Here is a 19131-nt window from a genome sequence, read left to right as displayed (position 1 = left end):
GCAGAGTAGTGCAGGGCATTGTAGAGTATTGCAGAGTATTGCAGAGTATTGCAGGGCATTGTAGAGTATTGCAGAGTATTGCAGAGTATTGCAGAGTATTGCAGGGCATTGCAGAGTATTGCAGGGCATTGTAGAGTATTGCAGAGTATTGCAGAGTATTGCAGAGTATTGCAGGGCATTGTAGAGTATTGCAGAGTATTGCAGGGCATTGCAGAGTATTGCAGAGTATTGCAGGGCATTGCAGAGCATTGCAGAGTAGTGCAGAGTATTGCAGGGCATTGCAGGGCATTGCAGAGTATTGCAGAGTATTGCAGGGCATTGCAGAGTATTGCAGAGTATTGCAGAGTATTGCAGAGTATTGCAGGGCATTGCAGAGTATTGCAGAGTATTGCAGAGTATTGCAGGGCATTGCAGAGTATTGCAGGGCATTGTAGAGTATTGTAGAGTATTGCAGAGTAGTGCAGGGCATTGCAGAGTATTGCAGGGCATTGTAGAGTATTGCAGAGTATTGCAGAGTAGTGCAGGGCATTGTAGAGTATTGCAGAGTATTGCAGGGCATTGCAGAGTATTGCAGAGTATTGCAGGGCATTGTAGAGTATTGCAGAGCATTGCAGAGCATTGTAGAGTATTGCAGGGCATTGCAGAGTATTGCAGAGTATTGCAGGGCATTGCAGAGCAGTGCAGAGTAGTGCAGAGTATTGCAGGGCATTGCAGAGTATTGCAGAGTAGTGCAGAGTATTGCAGAGTATTGCAGGGCATTGTAGAGTATTACAGAGTATTGCAGGGCATTGCAGAGCATTGCAGAGCATTGCAGAGTAGTGCAGAGTATTGCAGAGTATTGCAGGGCATTGTAGAGTATTGCAGAGTATTGCAGGGCATTGCAGAGTATTGCAGAGTATTGCAGGGCATTGCAGAGTATTGCAGAGTATTGCAGAGTATTGCAGGGCATTGCAGGGCATTGCAGAGTATTGCAGAGTATTGCAGGGCATTGCAGAGTATTGCAGAGTATTGCAGGGCATTGCAGAGTATTGCAGAGTATTGCAGAGTATTGCAGGGCATTGCAGAGTATTGCAGAGTATTGCAGGGCATTGCAGAGTATTGCAGAGTATTGCAGGGCATTGCAGAGTATTGCAGAGTATTGCAGGGCATTGCAGAGTATTGTAGAGTATTGCAGGGCATTGTAGAGTATTGCAGAGCATTGCAGAGCATTGCAGAGCATTGCAGAGTATTACAGAGTATTACAGAGTATTACAGAGTATTGCAGGGCATTGCAGAGTATTGCAGAGTATTGCAGAGTATTACAGAGTATTGCAGAGCATTGCAGAGTATTGCAGAGTATTGCAGGGCATTGTAGAGTATTGCAGAGCATTGCAGAGCATTGTAGAGTATTGCAGAGTATTGCAGGGCATTGCAGAGCATTGCAGGGCATTGCAGAGCATTGCAGAGTAGTGCAGAGTATTGCAGGGCATTGCAGAGTATTGCAGAGTAGTGCAGAGTATTGCAGAGTATTGCAGGGCATTGTAGAGTATTACAGAGTATTGCAGGGCATTGCAGAGCATTGCAGAGCATTGCAGAGTAGTGCAGAGTATTGCAGAGTATTGCAGGGCATTGCAGAGTATTGCAGAGTATTGCAGGGCATTGCAGAGTATTGCAGAGTATTGCAGGGCATTGCAGAGTATTGCAGAGTATTGCAGAGTATTGCAGGGCATTGCAGGGCATTGCAGAGTATTGCAGAGTATTGCAGGGCATTGCAGAGTATTGCAGAGTATTGCAGGGCATTGCAGAGTATTGCAGAGTATTGCAGGGCATTGTAGAGTATTGCAGAGCATTGCAGAGCATTGCAGAGCATTGCAGAGTATTACAGAGTATTGCAGGGCATTGCAGGGCATTGCAGAGTATTGCAGAGTATTGCAGAGTATTGCAGAGTATTACAGAGTATTGCAGAGCATTGCAGAGTATTGCAGAGTATTACAGAGTATTACAGAGTATTGCAGGGCATTGTAGAGTATTGCAGAGCATTGTAGAGTATTACAGAGTATTGCAGGGCATTGCAGAGCATTGCAGAGCATTGCAGAGTAGTGCAGAGTATTGCAGAGTATTGCAGGGCATTGTAGAGTATTGCAGAGTATTGCAGGGCATTGCAGAGTATTGCAGGGCATTGCAGAGTATTGCAGAGTATTGCAGGGCATTGTAGAGTATTGCAGAGTATTGCAGAGTATTGCAGGGCATTGTAGAGTATTGCAGAGTATTGCAGGGCATTGCCGAGTATTGCAGAGTATTGCAGGGCATTGCAGAGCATTGCAGAGTAGTGCAGAGTATTGCAGGGCATTGCAGGGCATTGCAGAGTATTGCAGGGCATTGCAGAGTATTGCAGAGTATTGCAGGGCATTGCAGAGTATTGCAGAGTATTGCAGGGCATTGCAGAGTATTGCAGAGTATTGCAGGGCATTGCAGGGCATTGTAGAGTATTGTAGAGTATTGCAGAGTATTGCAGAGTATTGCAGAGTAGTGCAGGGCATTGTAGAGTATTGCAGAGTATTGCAGAGTAGTGCAGGGCATTGTAGAGTATTGCAGAGTATTGCAGGGCATTGCAGAGTATTGCAGAGTATTGCAGGGCATTGTAGAGTATTGCAGAGCATTGCAGAGCATTGCAGAGTATTACAGAGTATTACAGAGGATTGCAGGGCATTGCAGAGTATTGCAGAGTATTGCAGAGTATTGCAGAGTATTACAGAGTATTGCAGAGCATTGCAGAGTATTGCAGAGTATTGCAGAGTATTACAGAGTATTACAGAGTATTGCAGGGCATTGTAGAGTATTGCAGAGCATTGTAGAGTATTACAGAGTATTGCAGGGCATTGCAGAGCATTGCAGAGCATTGCAGAGTAGTGCAGAGTATTGCAGAGTATTGCAGGGCATTGTAGAGTATTGCAGAGTATTGCAGGGCATTGCAGAGTATTGCAGAGTATTGCAGGGCATTGTAGAGTATTGCAGAGTATTGCAGGGCATTGTAGAGTATTGCAGAGTATTGCAGGGCATTGCAGAGTATTGCAGAGTATTGCAGAGTATTGCAGGGCATTGCAGAGCATTGCAGAGTAGTGCAGAGTATTGCAGGGCATTGCAGGGCATTGCAGAGTATTGCAGAGTAGTGCAGAGTATTGCAGAGTATTGCAGGGCATTGTAGAGTATTACAGAGTATTGCAGGGCATTGCAGAGCATTGCAGAGCATTGCAGAGTAGTGCAGAGTATTGCAGGGCATTGTAGAGTATTGCAGAGTATTGCAGGGCATTGCAGAGTATTGCAGAGTATTGCAGGGCATTGCAGAGCATTGCAGAGTAGTGCAGAGTATTGCAGGGCATTGCAGGGCATTGCAGAGTATTGCAGAGTATTGCAGGGCATTGCAGAGTATTGCAGAGTATTGCAGGGCATTGCAGAGTATTGCAGAGTATTGCAGAGTATTGCAGAGTATTGCAGGGCATTGCAGAGTATTGCAGAGTATTACAGAGTATTGCAGGGCATTGCAGAGTATTGCAGAGTATTGCAGAGTATTGCAGGGCATTGCAGAGTATTGCAGAGTATTGCAGGGCATTGCAGAGTATTGCAGAGTATGGAGGGATGGCTGAGCATGGATGGATCCATAGATGTGACTGCAATTGTCACAGATGGAAGAGAGGAGAGGGGGAACAAGGGGGACCCCCAAGAAAAGATGGTCCGCTCAAGAACAAACTATTGTGAACCTAGATAGCTTTATTGTGTCAAAAATAAATACAGTACAAAATTCCACAAACCATGTATTAAAAATAGGGCAGAAGTCCTATTGTATGCAGGTGGCCACCGGAGACATTCCACATACATCCATCACTCATGCACTTGCACCCATATAAATTATATCAAAGGGGACCCGGGTCTAAACAATTATCACAAAGTCCTGAGCAGGATATGCTGTGTAAATGCCAGGCCTTCGATATTTACTGAATAAAGTGCAGGTGCTTGGTGATTAATGAGAATCCATTCAGATGTACCCTGATAACCAAAGGAAGCAGGCAAATAACAACACTGCAAAGTTGGGGACAATTGTCACAGAGCAGCGCTGTGGGCACTACAGATCCAGCCCACAGCATTTCTGCCATCCAATCCCTCCCCCTCTCCTCTCACACTTTACCGATCGGTACACAGAGTATTGCAGGGCATTGCAGAGTATTGCAGAGTATTGCAGAGTAGTGCAGAGTAGTGCAGGGCATTGTAGAGTATTGTAGAGTATTGCAGAGTATTGCAGAGTAGTGCAGGGCATTGTAGAGTATTGCAGAGTATTGCAGAGTATTGCAGGGCATTGTAGAGTATTGCAGAGTATTGCAGAGTATTGCAGAGTAGTGCAAGGCATTGCAGAGTATTGCAGGGCATTGTAGAGTATTGCAGAGTATTGCAGAGTATTGCAGGGCATTGTAGAGTATTGCAGAGTATTGCAGAGTATTGCAGGGCATTGTAGAGTATTGCAGAGTATTGCAGAGTATTGCAGAGTAGTGCAGGGCATTGCAGAGTATTGCAGGGCATTGTAGAGTATTGCAGAGTATTGCAGAGTATTGCAGGGCATTGTAGAGTATTGCAGAGTATTGCAGGGCATTGCAGAGTATTGCAGAGTATTGCAGGGCATTGCAGAGCATTGCAGAGTAGTGCAGAGTATTGCAGGGCATTGCAGGGCATTGCAGAGTATTGCAGGGCATTGCAGAGTATTGCAGAGTATTGCAGGGCATTGCAGAGTATTGCAGAGTATTGCAGAGTATTGCAGAGTATTGCAGGGCATTGCAGAGTATTGCAGAGTATTGCAGAGTATTGCAGGGCATTGCAGAGTATTGCAGGGCATTGTAGAGTATTGTAGAGTATTGCAGAGTATTGCAGAGTATTGCAGAGTAGTGCAGGGCATTGCAGAGTATTGCAGGGCATTGTAGAGTATTGCAGAGTATTGCAGAGTAGTGCAGGGCATTGTAGAGTATTGCAGAGTATTGCAGGGCATTGCAGAGTATTGCAGAGTATTGCAGGGCATTGTAGAGTATTGCAGAGCATTGCAGAGCATTGTAGAGTATTGCAGAGTATTGCAGGGCATTGCAGAGTATTGCAGAGTATTGCAGGGCATTGCAGAGCATTGCAGAGTAGTGCAGAGTATTGCAGGGCATTGCAGGGCATTGCAGAGTATTGCAGAGTAGTGCAGAGTATTGCAGAGTATTGCAGGGCATTGTAGAGTATTACAGAGTATTGCAGGGCATTGCAGAGCATTGCAGAGCATTGCAGAGTAGTGCAGAGTATTGCAGAGTATTGCAGGGCATTGTAGAGTATTGCAGAGTATTGCAGGGCATTGCAGAGTATTGCAGAGTATTGCAGGGCATTGCAGAGCATTGCAGAGTAGTGCAGAGTATTGCAGGGCATTGCAGGGCATTGCAGAGTATTGCAGAGTATTGCAGGGCATTGCAGAGTATTGCAGAGTATTGCAGGGCATTGCAGAGTATTGCAGAGTATTGCAGGGCATTGCAGAGTATTGCAGAGTATTGCAGAGTATTGCAGGGCATTGCAGAGCATTGCAGAGTATTGCAGGGCATTGCAGAGTATTGCAGAGTATTGCAGGGCATTGCAGAGTATTGCAGAGTATTGCAGGGCATTGCAGAGTATTGCAGGGCATTGTAGAGTATTGCAGAGCATTGCAGAGTATTACAGAGTATTACAGAGTATTGCAGGGCATTGCAGGGCATTGCAGAGTATTGCAGAGTATTGCAGAGTATTACAGAGTATTGCAGAGCATTGCAGAGTATTGCAGAGTATTACAGAGTATTACAGAGTATTGCAGGGCATTGTAGAGTATTGCAGAGCATTGTAGAGTATTACAGAGTATTGCAGGGCATTGCAGAGCATTGCAGAGTAGTGCAGAGTATTGCAGAGTATTGCAGGGCATTGTAGAGTATTGCAGAGTATTGCAGGGCATTGCAGAGTATTGCAGAGTATTGCAGGGCATTGTAGAGTATTGCAGAGTATTGCAGGGCATTGCAGAGTATTGCAGAGTATTGCAGGGCATTGTAGAGTATTGCAGAGTATTGCAGGGCATTGCAGAGTATTGCAGAGTATTGCAGGGCATTGCAGAGCATTGCAGAGTAGTGCAGAGTATTGCAGGGCATTGCAGGGCATTGCAGAGTATTGCAGAGTATTGCAGGGCATTGCAGAGTATTGCAGAGTATTGCAGGGCATTGCAGAGTATTGCAGAGTATTGCAGAGTATTGCAGGGCATTGCAGAGTATTGCAGAGTATTGCAGAGTATTGCAGGGCATTGCAGAGTATTGCAGGGCATTGTAGAGTATTGCAGAGTATTGCAGAGTATTGCAGAGTATTGCAGAGTAGTGCAGGGCATTGCAGAGTATTGCAGGGCATTGTAGAGTATTGCAGAGTATTGCAGAGTAGTGCAGGGCATTGTAGAGTATTGCAGAGTATTGCAGGGCATTGCAGAGTATTGCAGAGTATTGCAGGGCATTGTAGAGTATTGCAGAGCATTGCAGAGCATTGTAGAGTATTGCAGAGTATTGCAGGGCATTGCAGAGTATTGCAGAGTATTGCAGGGCATTGCAGGGCATTGCAGAGTAGTGCAGAGTATTGCAGGGCATTGCAGGGCATTGCAGAGTATTGCAGAGTAGTGCAGAGTATTGCAGAGTATTGCAGGGCATTGTAGAGTATTACAGAGTATTGCAGGGCATTGCAGAGCATTGCAGAGCATTGCAGAGTAGTGCAGAGTATTGCAGAGTATTGCAGGGCATTGTAGAGTATTGCAGAGTATTGCAGGGCATTGCAGAGTATTGCAGAGTATTGCAGGGCATTGCAGAGCATTGCAGAGTAGTGCAGAGTATTGCAGGGCATTGTAGAGTATTGCAGAGTATTGCAGAGTATTGCAGAGTATTGCAGGGCATTGCAGAGCATTGCAGAGTATTGCAGGGCATTGCAGAGTATTGCAGAGTATTGCAGGGCATTGCAGAGTATTGCAGAGTATTGCAGGGCATTGCAGAGTATTGCAGAGTATTGCAGGGCATTGTAGAGTATTGCAGAGCATTGCAGAGCATTGCAGAGTATTACAGAGTATTACAGAGTATTGCAGGGCATTGCAGGGCATTGCAGAGTATTGCAGAGTATTGCAGAGTATTACAGAGTATTACAGAGTATTGCAGAGCATTGCAGAGTATTGCAGAGTATTACAGAGTATTACAGAGTATTGCAGGGCATTGTAGAGTATTGCAGAGCATTGTAGAGTATTACAGAGTATTGCAGGGCATTGCAGAGCATTGCAGAGCATTGCAGAGTAGTGCAGAGTATTGCAGAGTATTGCAGGGCATTGTAGAGTATTGCAGAGTATTGCAGGGCATTGCAGAGTATTGCAGAGTATTGCAGGGCATTGTAGAGTATTGCAGAGTATTGCAGAGTATTGCAGGGCATTGTAGAGTATTGCAGAGTATTGCAGGGCATTGCAGAGTATTGCAGAGTATTGCAGGGCATTGCAGAGTATTGCAGAGTATTGCAGAGTATTGCAGAGTATTGCAGGGCATTGCAGAGTATTGCAGAGTATTGCAGAGTATTGCAGGGCATTGCAGAGTATTGCAGGGCATTGTAGAGTATTGTAGAGTATTGCAGAGTATTGCAGAGTATTGCAGAGTAGTGCAGGGCATTGCAGAGTATTGCAGGGCATTGTAGAGTATTGCAGAGTATTGCAGAGTAGTGCAGGGCATTGTAGAGTATTGCAGAGTATTGCAGGGCATTGCAGAGTATTGCAGAGTATTGCAGGGCATTGTAGAGTATTGCAGAGCATTGCAGAGTATTACAGAGTATTACAGAGGATTGCAGGGCATTGCAGGGCATTGCAGAGTATTGCAGAGTATTGCAGAGTATTGCAGAGTATTACAGAGTATTGCAGAGCATTGCAGAGTATTGCAGAGTATTACAGAGTATTACAGAGTATTACAGAGTATTGCAGGGCATTGTAGAGTATTGCAGAGCATTGTAGAGTATTACAGAGTATTGCAGGGCATTGCAGAGCATTGCAGAGCATTGCAGAGTAGTGCAGAGTATTGCAGAGTATTGCAGGGCATTGTAGAGTATTGCAGAGTATTGCAGGGCATTGCAGAGTATTGCAGAGTATTGCAGGGCATTGTAGAGTATTGCAGAGTATTGCAGGGCATTGTAGAGTATTGCAGAGTATTGCAGGGCATTGCAGAGTATTGCAGAGTATTGCAGGGCATTGCAGAGCATTGCAGAGTAGTGCAGAGTATTGCAGGGCATTGCAGGGCATTGCAGAGTATTGCAGAGTAGTGCAGAGTATTGCAGAGTATTGCAGGGCATTGTAGAGTATTACAGAGTATTGCAGGGCATTGCAGAGCATTGCAGAGCATTGCAGAGTAGTGCAGAGTATTGCAGAGTATTGCAGGGCATTGTAGAGTATTGCAGAGTATTGCAGGGCATTGCAGAGTATTGCAGAGTATTGCAGGGCATTGCAGAGCATTGCAGAGTAGTGCAGAGTATTGCAGGGCATTGCAGGGCATTGCAGAGTATTGCAGAGTATTGCAGGGCATTGCAGAGTATTGCAGAGTATTGCAGGGCATTGCAGAGTATTGCAGAGTATTGCAGAGTATTGCAGAGTATTGCAGGGCATTGCAGAGTATTGCAGGGCATTGCAGAGTATTACAGAGTATTGCAGGGCATTGCAGAGTATTGCAGAGTATTGCAGAGTATTGCAGAGTATTGCAGGGCATTGCAGAGTATTGCAGAGTATTGCAGGGCATTGCAGAGTATTGCAGAGTATGGAGGGATGGCTGAGCATGGATGGATCCATAGATGTGACTGCAATTGTCACAGATGGAAGAGAGGAGAGGGGGAACAAGGGGGACCCCCAAGAAAAGATGGTCCGCTCAAGAACAAACTATTGTGAACCTAGATAGCTTTATTGTGTCAAAAATAAATACAGTACAAAATTCCACAAACCATGTATTAAAAATAGGGCAGAAGTCCTATTGTATGCAGGTGGCCACCGGAGACATTCCACATACATCCATCACTCATGCACTTGCACCCATATAAATTATATCAAAGGGGACCCGGGTCTAAACAATTATCACAAAGTCCTGAGCAGGATATGCTGTGTAAATGCCAGGCCTTCGATATTTACTGAATAAAGTGCAGGTGCTTGGTGATTAATGAGAATCCATTCAGATGTACCCTGATAACCAAAGGAAGCAGGCAAATAACAACACTGCAAAGTTGGGGACAATTGTCACAGAGCAGCGCTGTGGGCACTACAGATCCAGCCCACAGCATTTCTGCCATCCAATCCCTCCCCCTCTCCTCTCACACTTTACCGATCGGTACACAGAGTATTGCAGAGTATTGCAGGGCATTGCAGAGTATTGCAGAGTATTGCAGAGTATTGCAGAGTAGTGCAGAGTAGTGCAGGGCATTGTAGAGTATTGCAGAGTATTGCAGAGTAGTGCAGGGCATTGTAGAGTATTGCAGAGTATTGCAGAGTATTGCAGGGCATTGTAGAGTATTGTAGAGTATTGCAGAGTATTGCAGAGTATTGCAGGGCATTGTAGAGTATTGCAGAGTATTGCAGAGTAGTGCAGGGCATTGTAGAGTATTGCAGAGTATTGCAGAGTATTGCAGAGTATTGCAGAGTAGTGCAGGGCATTGCAGAGTATTGCAGGGCATTGTAGAGTATTGCAGAGTATTGCAGAGTATTGCAGGGCATTGTAGAGTATTGCAGAGTATTGCAGGGCATTGCAGAGTATTGCAGAGTATTGCAGGGCATTGCAGAGCATTGCAGAGTATTGCAGGGCATTGCAGGGCATTGCAGGGCATTGCAGAGTATTGCAGAGTATTGCAGGGCATTGCAGAGTATTGCAGAGTATTGCAGGGCATTGCAGAGTATTGCAGAGTATTGCAGAGTATTGCAGGGCATTGCAGAGTATTGCAGAGTATTGCAGGGCATTGCAGAGTATTGCAGGGCATTGTAGAGTATTGTAGAGTATTGCAGAGTATTGCAGAGTATTGCAGAGTAGTGCAGGGCATTGCAGAGTATTGCAGGGCATTGTAGAGTATTGCAGAGTATTGCAGAGTAGTGCAGGGCATTGTAGAGTATTGCAGAGTATTGCAGGGCATTGCAGAGTATTGCAGAGTATTGCAGGGCATTGTAGAGTATTGCAGAGCATTGCAGAGCATTGTAGAGTATTGCAGAGCATTGCAGGGCATTGCAGAGTATTGCAGAGTATTGCAGGGCATTGCAGAGCATTGCAGAGTAGTGCAGGGCATTGCAGGGCATTGCAGGGCATTGCAGAGTATTGCAGAGTAGTGCAGAGTATTGCAGAGTATTGCAGGGCATTGTAGAGTATTACAGAGTATTGCAGGGCATTGCAGAGCATTGCAGAGCATTGCAGAGTAGTGCAGAGTATTGCAGAGTATTGCAGGGCATTGTAGAGTATTGCAGAGTATTGCAGGGCATTGCAGAGTATTGCAGAGTATTGCAGGGCATTGCAGAGCATTGCAGAGTAGTGCAGAGTATTGCAGGGCATTGCAGGGCATTGCAGAGTATTGCAGAGTATTGCAGGGCATTGCAGAGCATTGCAGAGTATTGCAGGGCATTGCAGAGTATTGCAGAGTATTGCAGAGTATTGCAGAGTATTGCAGGGCATTGCAGAGTATTGCAGAGTATTGCAGGGCATTGCAGAGTATTGCAGGGCATTGCAGGGCATTGCAGAGTATTGCAGAGTATTGCAGGGCATTGTAGAGTATTGCAGAGCATTGCAGAGCATTGCAGAGTATTACAGAGTATTACAGAGTATTGCAGGGCATTGCAGGGCATTGCAGAGTATTGCAGAGTATTGCAGAGTATTGCAGAGTATTGCAGAGCATTGCAGAGTATTGCAGACTATTACAGAGTATTACAGAGTATTGCAGGGCATTGTAGAGTATTGCAGAGCATTGTAGAGTATTACAGAGTATTGCAGGGCATTGCAGAGCATTGCAGAGCATTGCAGAGTAGTGCAGAGTATTGCAGAGTATTGCAGGGCATTGTAGAGTATTGCAGAGTATTGCAGGGCATTGCAGAGTATTGCAGAGTATTGCAGGGCATTGTAGAGTATTGCAGAGTATTGCAGAGTATTGCAGGGCATTGTAGAGTATTGCAGAGTATTGCAGAGTATTGCAGGGCATTGCAGAGTATTGCAGGGCATTGCAGAGCATTGCAGAGTAGTGCAGAGTATTGCAGGGCATTGCAGGGCATTGCAGAGTATTGCAGAGTATTGCAGGGCATTGCAGAGTATTGCAGAGTATTGCAGGGCATTGCAGAGTATTGCAGAGTATTGCAGAGTATTGCAGGGCATTGCAGAGTATTGCAGAGTATTGCAGGGCATTGCAGAGTATTGCAGGGCATTGTAGAGTATTGCAGAGTATTGCAGAGTATTGCAGAGTATTGCAGAGTAGTGCAGGGCATTGTAGAGTATTGCAGAGTATTGCAGGGCATTGCAGAGTATTGCAGAGTATTGCAGGGCATTGTAGAGTATTGCAGAGCATTGCAGAGTATTACAGAGTATTACAGAGGATTGCAGGGCATTGCAGGGCATTGCAGGGCATTGCAGGGCATTGCAGAGTATTGCAGAGTATTGCAGAGTATTGCAGAGTATTGCAGAGTATTGCAGAGTATTGCAGAGTATTACAGAGTATTGCAGAGCATTGCAGAGTATTGCAGAGTATTACAGAGTATTACAGAGTATTGCAGGGCATTGTAGAGTATTGCAGAGCATTGTAGAGTATTACAGAGTATTGCAGGGCATTGCAGAGCATTGCAGAGCATTGCAGAGTAGTGCAGAGTATTGCAGAGTATTGCAGGGCATTGTAGAGTATTGCAGAGTATTGCAGGGCATTGCAGAGTATTGCAGAGTATTGCAGGGCATTGTAGAGTATTGCAGAGTATTGCAGGGCATTGTAGAGTATTGCAGAGTATTGCAGGGCATTGCAGAGTATTGCAGAGTATTGCAGGGCATTGCAGAGCATTGCAGAGTAGTGCAGAGTATTGCAGGGCATTGCAGGGCATTGCAGAGTATTGCAGAGTAGTGCAGAGTATTGCAGAGTATTGCAGGGCATTGTAGAGTATTACAGAGTATTGCAGGGCATTGCAGAGCATTGCAGAGCATTGCAGAGTAGTGCAGAGTATTGCAGAGTATTGCAGGGCATTGTAGAGTATTGCAGAGTATTGCAGGGCATTGCAGAGTATTGCAGAGTATTGCAGGGCATTGCAGAGCATTGCAGAGTAGTGCAGAGTATTGCAGGGCATTGCAGGGCATTGCAGAGTATTGCAGAGTATTGCAGGGCATTGCAGAGTATTGCAGAGTATTGCAGAGTATTGCAGAGTATTGCAGGGCATTGCAGAGTATTGCAGAGTATTGCAGAGTATTGCAGGGCATTGCAGAGTATTGCAGAGTATTGCAGAGTATTGCAGGGCATTGCAGAGTATTGCAGAGTATTGCAGGGCATTGCAGAGTATTGCAGAGTATGGCAGGGCATTGCAGAGTATTGCAGAGTATTGCAGAGTATTGCAGAGTATTGCAGGGCATTGCAGAGTATTGCAGAGTATTGCAGGGCATTGCAGGGCATTGCAGAGTATTGCAGAGTATTGCAGAGTATTGCAGGGCATTGCAGAGTATTACAGAGTATTGCAGGGCATTGCAGAGTATTGCAGAGTATTGCAGAGTATTGCAGGGCATTGCAGAGTATTGCAGAGTATTGCAGGGCATTGCAGAGTATTGCAGAGTATGGAGGGATGGCTGAGCATGGATGGATCCATAGATGTGACTGCAATTGTCACAGATGGAAGAGAGGAGAGGGGGAACAAGGGGGACCCCCAAGAAAAGATGGTCCGCTCAAGAACAAACTATTGTGAACCTAGATAGCTTTATTGTGTCAAAAATAAATACAGTACAAAATTCCACAAACCATGTATTAAAAATAGGGCAGAAGTCCTATTGTATGCAGGTGGCCACCGGAGACATTCCACATACATCCATCACTCATGCACTTGCACCCATATAAATTATATCAAAGGGGACCCGGGTCTAAACAATTATCACAAAGTCCTGAGCAGGATATGCTGTGTAAATGCCAGGCCTTCGATATTTACTGAATAAAGTGCAGGTGCTTGGTGATTAATGAGAATCCATTCAGATGTACCCTGATAACCAAAGGAAGCAGGCAAATAACAACACTGCAAAGTTGGGGACAATTGTCACAGAGCAGCGCTGTGGGCACTACAGATCCAGCCCACAGCATTTCTGCCATCCAATCCCTCCCCCTCTCCTCTCACACTTTACCGATCGGTACACAGAGTATTGCAGAGTATTGCAGAGTATTGCAGAGTATTGCAGAGTAGTGCAGAGTAGTGCAGAGTAGTGCAGGGCATTGCAGAGTATTGCAGAGTATTGCAGAGTATTGCAGAGTATTGCAGAGTAGTGCAGAGTAGTGCAGGGCATTGTAGAGTATTGCAGAGTATTGCAGAGTAGTGCAGGGCATTGTAGAGTATTGCAGAGTATTGCAGAGTATTGCAGAGTATTGCAGGGCATTGTAGAGTATTGCAGAGTATTGCAGAGTATTGCAGAGTAGTGCAGGGCATTGTAGAGTATTGCAGAGTATTGCAGAGTAGTGCAGGGCATTGTAGAGTATTGCAGAGTATTGCAGGGCATTGCAGAGTATTGCAGAGTATTGCAGGGCATTGTAGAGTATTGCAGAGCATTGCAGAGTATTACAGAGTATTACAGAGTATTGCAGGGCATTGCAGGGCATTGCAGAGTATTGCAGAGTATTGCAGAGTATTGCAGAGTATTACAGAGTATTGCAGAGTATTACAGAGTATTACAGAGTATTGCAGGGCATTGCAGAGTATTGCAGAGTATTGCAGAGTATTGCAGAGTATTGCAGAGTAGTGCAGAGTAGTGCAGGGCATTGTAGAGTATTGCAGAGTATTGCAGAGTAGTGCAGGGCATTGTAGAGTATTGCAGAGTATTGCAGAGTAGTGCAGGGCATTGTAGAGTATTGCAGAGTATTGCAGAGTATTGCAGGGCATTGTAGAGTATTGCAGAGTATTGCAGAGTATTGCAGGGCATTGTAGAGTATTGCAGAGTATTGCAGGGCATTGTAGAGTATTGCAGGGCATTGTAGAGTATTGCAGAGTATTGCAGGGCATTGCAGAGTATTGCAGAGTATTGCAGGGCATTGCAGAGCATTGCAGAGTATTGCAGAGTATTGCAGAGTATTGCAGGGCATTGCAGAGTATTGCAGGGCATTGTAGAGTATTGTAGAGTATTGCAGAGTATTGCAGAGTAGTGCAGGGCATTGCAGAGTATTGCAGGGCATTGTAGAGTATTGCAGAGTATTGCAGAGTAGTGCAGGGCATTGTAGAGTATTGCAGAGTATTGCAGGGCATTGCAGAGTATTGCAGAGTATTGCAGGGCATTGTAGAGTATTGCAGAGCATTGCAGAGCATTGTAGAGTATTGCAGAGTATTGCAGGGCATTGCAGAGTATTGCAGAGTATTGCAGGGCATTGCAGAGCATTGCAGAGTAGTGCAGAGTATTGCAGGGCATTGCAGGGCATTGCAGAGTATTGCAGAGTAGTGCAGAGTATTGCAGAGTATTGCAGGGCATTGTAGAGTATTACAGAGTATTGCAGGGCATTGCAGAGCATTGCAGAGCATTGCAGAGTAGTGCAGAGTATTGCAGAGTATTGCAGGGCATTGTAGAGTATTGCAGAGTATTGCAGGGCATTGCAGAGTATTGCAGAGTATTGCAGGGCATTGCAGAGCATTGCAGAGTAGTGCAGAGTATTGCAGGGCATTGCAGGGCATTGCAGAGTATTGCAGAGTATTGCAGGGCATTGCAGAGTATTGCAGAGTATTGCAGGGCATTGCAGAGTATTGCAGGGCATTGCAGAGTATTGCAGAGCATTGCAGGGCATTGCAGAGTATTGCAGGGCATTGCAGAGTATTGCAGGGCATTGCAGAGTATTGCAGAGTATTGCAGGGCATTGCAGGGCATTGTAGAGTATTGCAGAGCATTGCAGAGCATTGCAGAGTATTACAGAGTATTACAGAGTATTGCAGGGCATTGCAGGGCATTGCAGAGTATTGCAGAGTATTGCAGAGTATTGCAGAGTATTACAGAGTATTGCAGAGCATTGCAGAGTATTGCAGAGTATTACAGAGTATTACAGAGTATTGCAGGGCATTGTAGAGTATTGCAGAGCATTGTAGAGTATTACAGAGTATTGCAGGGCATTGCAGAGCATTGCAGAGCATTGCAGAGTAGTGCAGAGTATTGCAGAGTATTGCAGGGCATTGCAGAGTATTGCAGAGTATTGCAGGGCATTGCAGAGTATTGCAGAGTATTGCAGGGCATTGTAGAGTATTGCAGAGTATTGCAGAGTATTGCAGAGTATTGCAGGGCATTGTAGAGTATTGCAGAGTATTGCAGGGCATTGCAGAGTATTGCAGGGCATTGCAGAGCATTGCAGAGTAGTGCAGAGTATTGCAGGGCATTGCAGGGCATTGCAGAGTATTGCAGAGTATTGCAGGGCATTGCAGAGTATTGCAGAGTATTGCAGGGCATTGCAGAGTATTGCAGAGTATTGCAGAGTATTGCAGGGCATTGCAGAGTATTGCAGAGTATTGCAGAGTATTGCAGGGCATTGCAGAGTATTGCAGGGCATTGTAGAGTATTGTAGAGTATTGCAGAGTATTGCAGAGTATTGCAGAGTAGTGCAGGGCATTGCAGAGTATTGCAGGGCATTGTAGAGTATTGCAGAGTATTGCAGAGTAGTGCAGGGCATTGTAGTGTATTGCAGAGTATTGCAGGGCATTGCAGAGTATTGCAGAGTATTGCAGGGCATTGTAGAGTATTGCAGAGCATTGCAGAGTATTACAGAGTATTACAGAGGATTGCAGGGCATTGCAGGGCATTGCAGAGTATTGCAGAGTATTGCAGAGTATTACAGAGTATTGCAGAGTATTACAGAGTATTGCAGAGCATTGCAGAGTATTGCAGAGTATTACAGAGTATTACAGAGTATTGCAGGGCATTGTAGAGTATTGCAGAGCATTGTAGAGTATTACAGAGTATTGCAGGGCATTGCAGAGCATTGCAGAGCATTGCAGAGTAGTGCAGAGTATTGCAGAGTATTGCAGGGCATTGTAGAGTATTGCAGAGTATTGCAGGGCATTGCAGAGTATTGCAGAGTATTGCAGGGCATTGCAGAGTATTGCAGGGCATTGTAGAGTATTGCAGAGTATTGCAGGGCATTGCAGAGTATTGCAGAGTATTGCAGGGCATTGCAGAGCATTGCAGAGTAGTGCAGAGTATTGCAGGGCATTGCAGGGCATTGCAGAGTATTGCAGAGTAGTGCAGAGTATTGCAGAGTATTGCAGGGCATTGTAGAGTATTGCAGGGCATTGCAGAGCATTGCAGAGTAGTGCAGAGTATTGCAGAGTATTGCAGGGCATTGTAGAGTATTGCAGAGTATTGCAGGGCATTGCAGAGTATTGCAGAGTATTGCAGGGCATTGCAGAGCATTGCAGAGTAGTGCAGAGTATTGCAGGGCATTGCAGGGCATTGCAGAGTATTGCAGAGTATTGCAGGGCATTGCAGAGTATTGCAGAGTATTGCAGGGCATTGCAGAGTATTGCAGAGTATTGCAGAGTATTGCAGAGTATTGCAGGGCATTGCAGAGTATTGCAGAGTATTACAGAGTATTGCAGGGCATTGCAGAGTATTGCAGAGTATTGCAGAGTATTGCAGGGCATTGCAGAGTATTGCAGAGTATTGCAGGGCATTGCAGAGTATTGCAGAGTATGGAGGGATGGCTGAGCATGGATGGATCCATAGATGTGACTGCAATTGTCACAGATGGAAGAGAGGAGAGGGGGAACAAGGGGGACCCCGAAGAAAAGATGGTCCGCTCAAGAACAAACTATTGTGAACCTAGATAGCTTTATTGTGTCAAAAATAAATACAGTACAAAATTCCACAAACCATGTATTAAAAATAGGGCAGAAGTCCTATTGTATGCAGGTGGCCACCGGAGACATTCCACATACATCCATCACTCATGCACTTGCACCCATATAAATTATATCAAAGGGGACCCGGGTCTAAACAATTATCACAAAGTCCTGAGCAGGATATGCTGTGTAAATGCCAGGCCTTCGATATTTACTGAATAAAGTGCAGGTGCTTGGTGATTAATGAGAATCCATTCAGATGTACCCTGATAACCAAAGGAAGCAGGCAAATAACAACACTGCAAAGTTGGGGACAATTGTCACAGAGCAGCGCTGTGGGCACTACAGATCCAGCCCACAGCATTTCTGCCATCCAATCCCTCCCCCTCTCCTCTCACACTTTACCGATCGGTACACAGAGTATTGCAGAGTATTGCAGAGTATTGCAGAGTATTGCAGAGTAGTGCAGAGTAGTGCAGAGTAGTGCAGAGTAGTGCAGGGCATTGCAGAGTATTGCAGAGTATTGCAGAGTATTGCAGAGTATTGCAGAGTAGTGCAGAGTAGTGCAGGGCATTGTAGAGTATTGCAGAGTATTGCAGAGTAGTGCAGGGCATTGTAGAGTATTGCAGAGTATTGCAGAGTATTGCAGAGTATTGCAGGGCATTGTAGAGTATTGCAGAGTATTGCAGAGTAGTGCAGGGCATTGTAGAGTATTGCAGAGTATTGCAGAGTAGTGCAGGGCATTGTAGAGTATTGCAGAGTATTGCAGGGCATTGCAGAGTATTGCAGAGTATTGCAGGGCATTGTAGAGTATTGCAGAGCATTGCAGAGTATTACAGAGTATTACAGAGTATTGCAGGGCATTGCAGGGCATTGCAGAGTATTGCAGAGTATTGCAGAGTATTGCAGAGTATTACAGAGTATTGCAGAGTATTACAGAGTATTACAGAGTATTGCAGGGCATTGTAGAGTATTGCAGAGCATTGTAGAGTATTACAGAGTATTGCAGGGCATTGCAGAGCATTGCAGAGCATTGCAGAGTAGTGCAGAGTATTGCAGAGTATTGCAGGGCATTGTAGAGTATTGCAGAGTATTGCAGGGCATTGCAGAGTATTGCAGAGTATTGCAGGGCATTGTAGAGTATTGCAGAGTATTGCAGAGTATTGCAGGGCATTGCAGAGTATTGCAGAGTATTGCAGGGCATTGCAGAGTATTGCAGAGTATTGCAGGGCATTGCAGAGCATTGCAGAGTAGTGCAGAGTATTGCAGGGCATTGCAGGGCATTGCAGAGTATTGCAGAGTATTGCAGGGCATTGCAGAGTATTGCAGAGTATTGCAGGGCATTGCAGAGTATTGCAGAGTATTGCAGAGTATTGCAGGGCATTGCAGAGTATTGCAGAGTATTGCAGAGTATTGCAGGGCATTGCAGAGTATTGCAGGGCATTGTAGAGTATTGTAGAGTATTGCAGAGTATTGCAGAGTATTGCAGAGTATTGCAGAGTAGTGCAGGGCATTGCAGAGTATTGCAGGGCATTGTAGAGTATTGCAGAGTATTGCAGAGTAGTGCAGGGCATTGTAGAGTATTGCAGAGTATTGCAGGGCATTGCAGAGTATTGCAGAGTATTGCAGGGCATTGTAGAGTATTGCAGGGCATTGTAGAGTATTGCAGGGCATTGTAGAGTATTGCAGGGCATTGTAGAGTATTGCAGAGCATTGCAGAGCATTGCAGAGTATTACAGAGTATTACAGAGTATTACAGAGTATTGCAGGGCATTGCAGGGCATTGCAGAGTATTGCAGAGTATTGCAGAGTATTACAGAGTATTACAGAGTATTGCAGGGCATTGTAGAGTATTGCAGAGCATTGTAGAGTATTACAGAGTATTGCAGGGCATTGCAGAGCATTGCAGAGCATTGCAGAGTAGTGCAGAGTATTGCAGAGTATTGCAGGGCATTGTAGAGTATTGCAGAGTATTGCAGAGTATTGCAGGGCATTGCAGAGTATTGCAGGGCATTGCAGAGTATTGCAGAGTATTGCAGGGCATTGTAGAGTATTCCAGAGTATTGCAGGGCATTGCA

The sequence above is a fragment of the Aquarana catesbeiana genome, linkage group LG06 (genome assembly GCF_042186555.1).
Source record: "Aquarana catesbeiana isolate 2022-GZ linkage group LG06, ASM4218655v1, whole genome shotgun sequence".
Classification (NCBI taxonomy): domain Eukaryota; kingdom Metazoa; phylum Chordata; class Amphibia; order Anura; family Ranidae; genus Aquarana; species Aquarana catesbeiana.
This window is presented reverse-complemented; position numbering follows the sequence as displayed.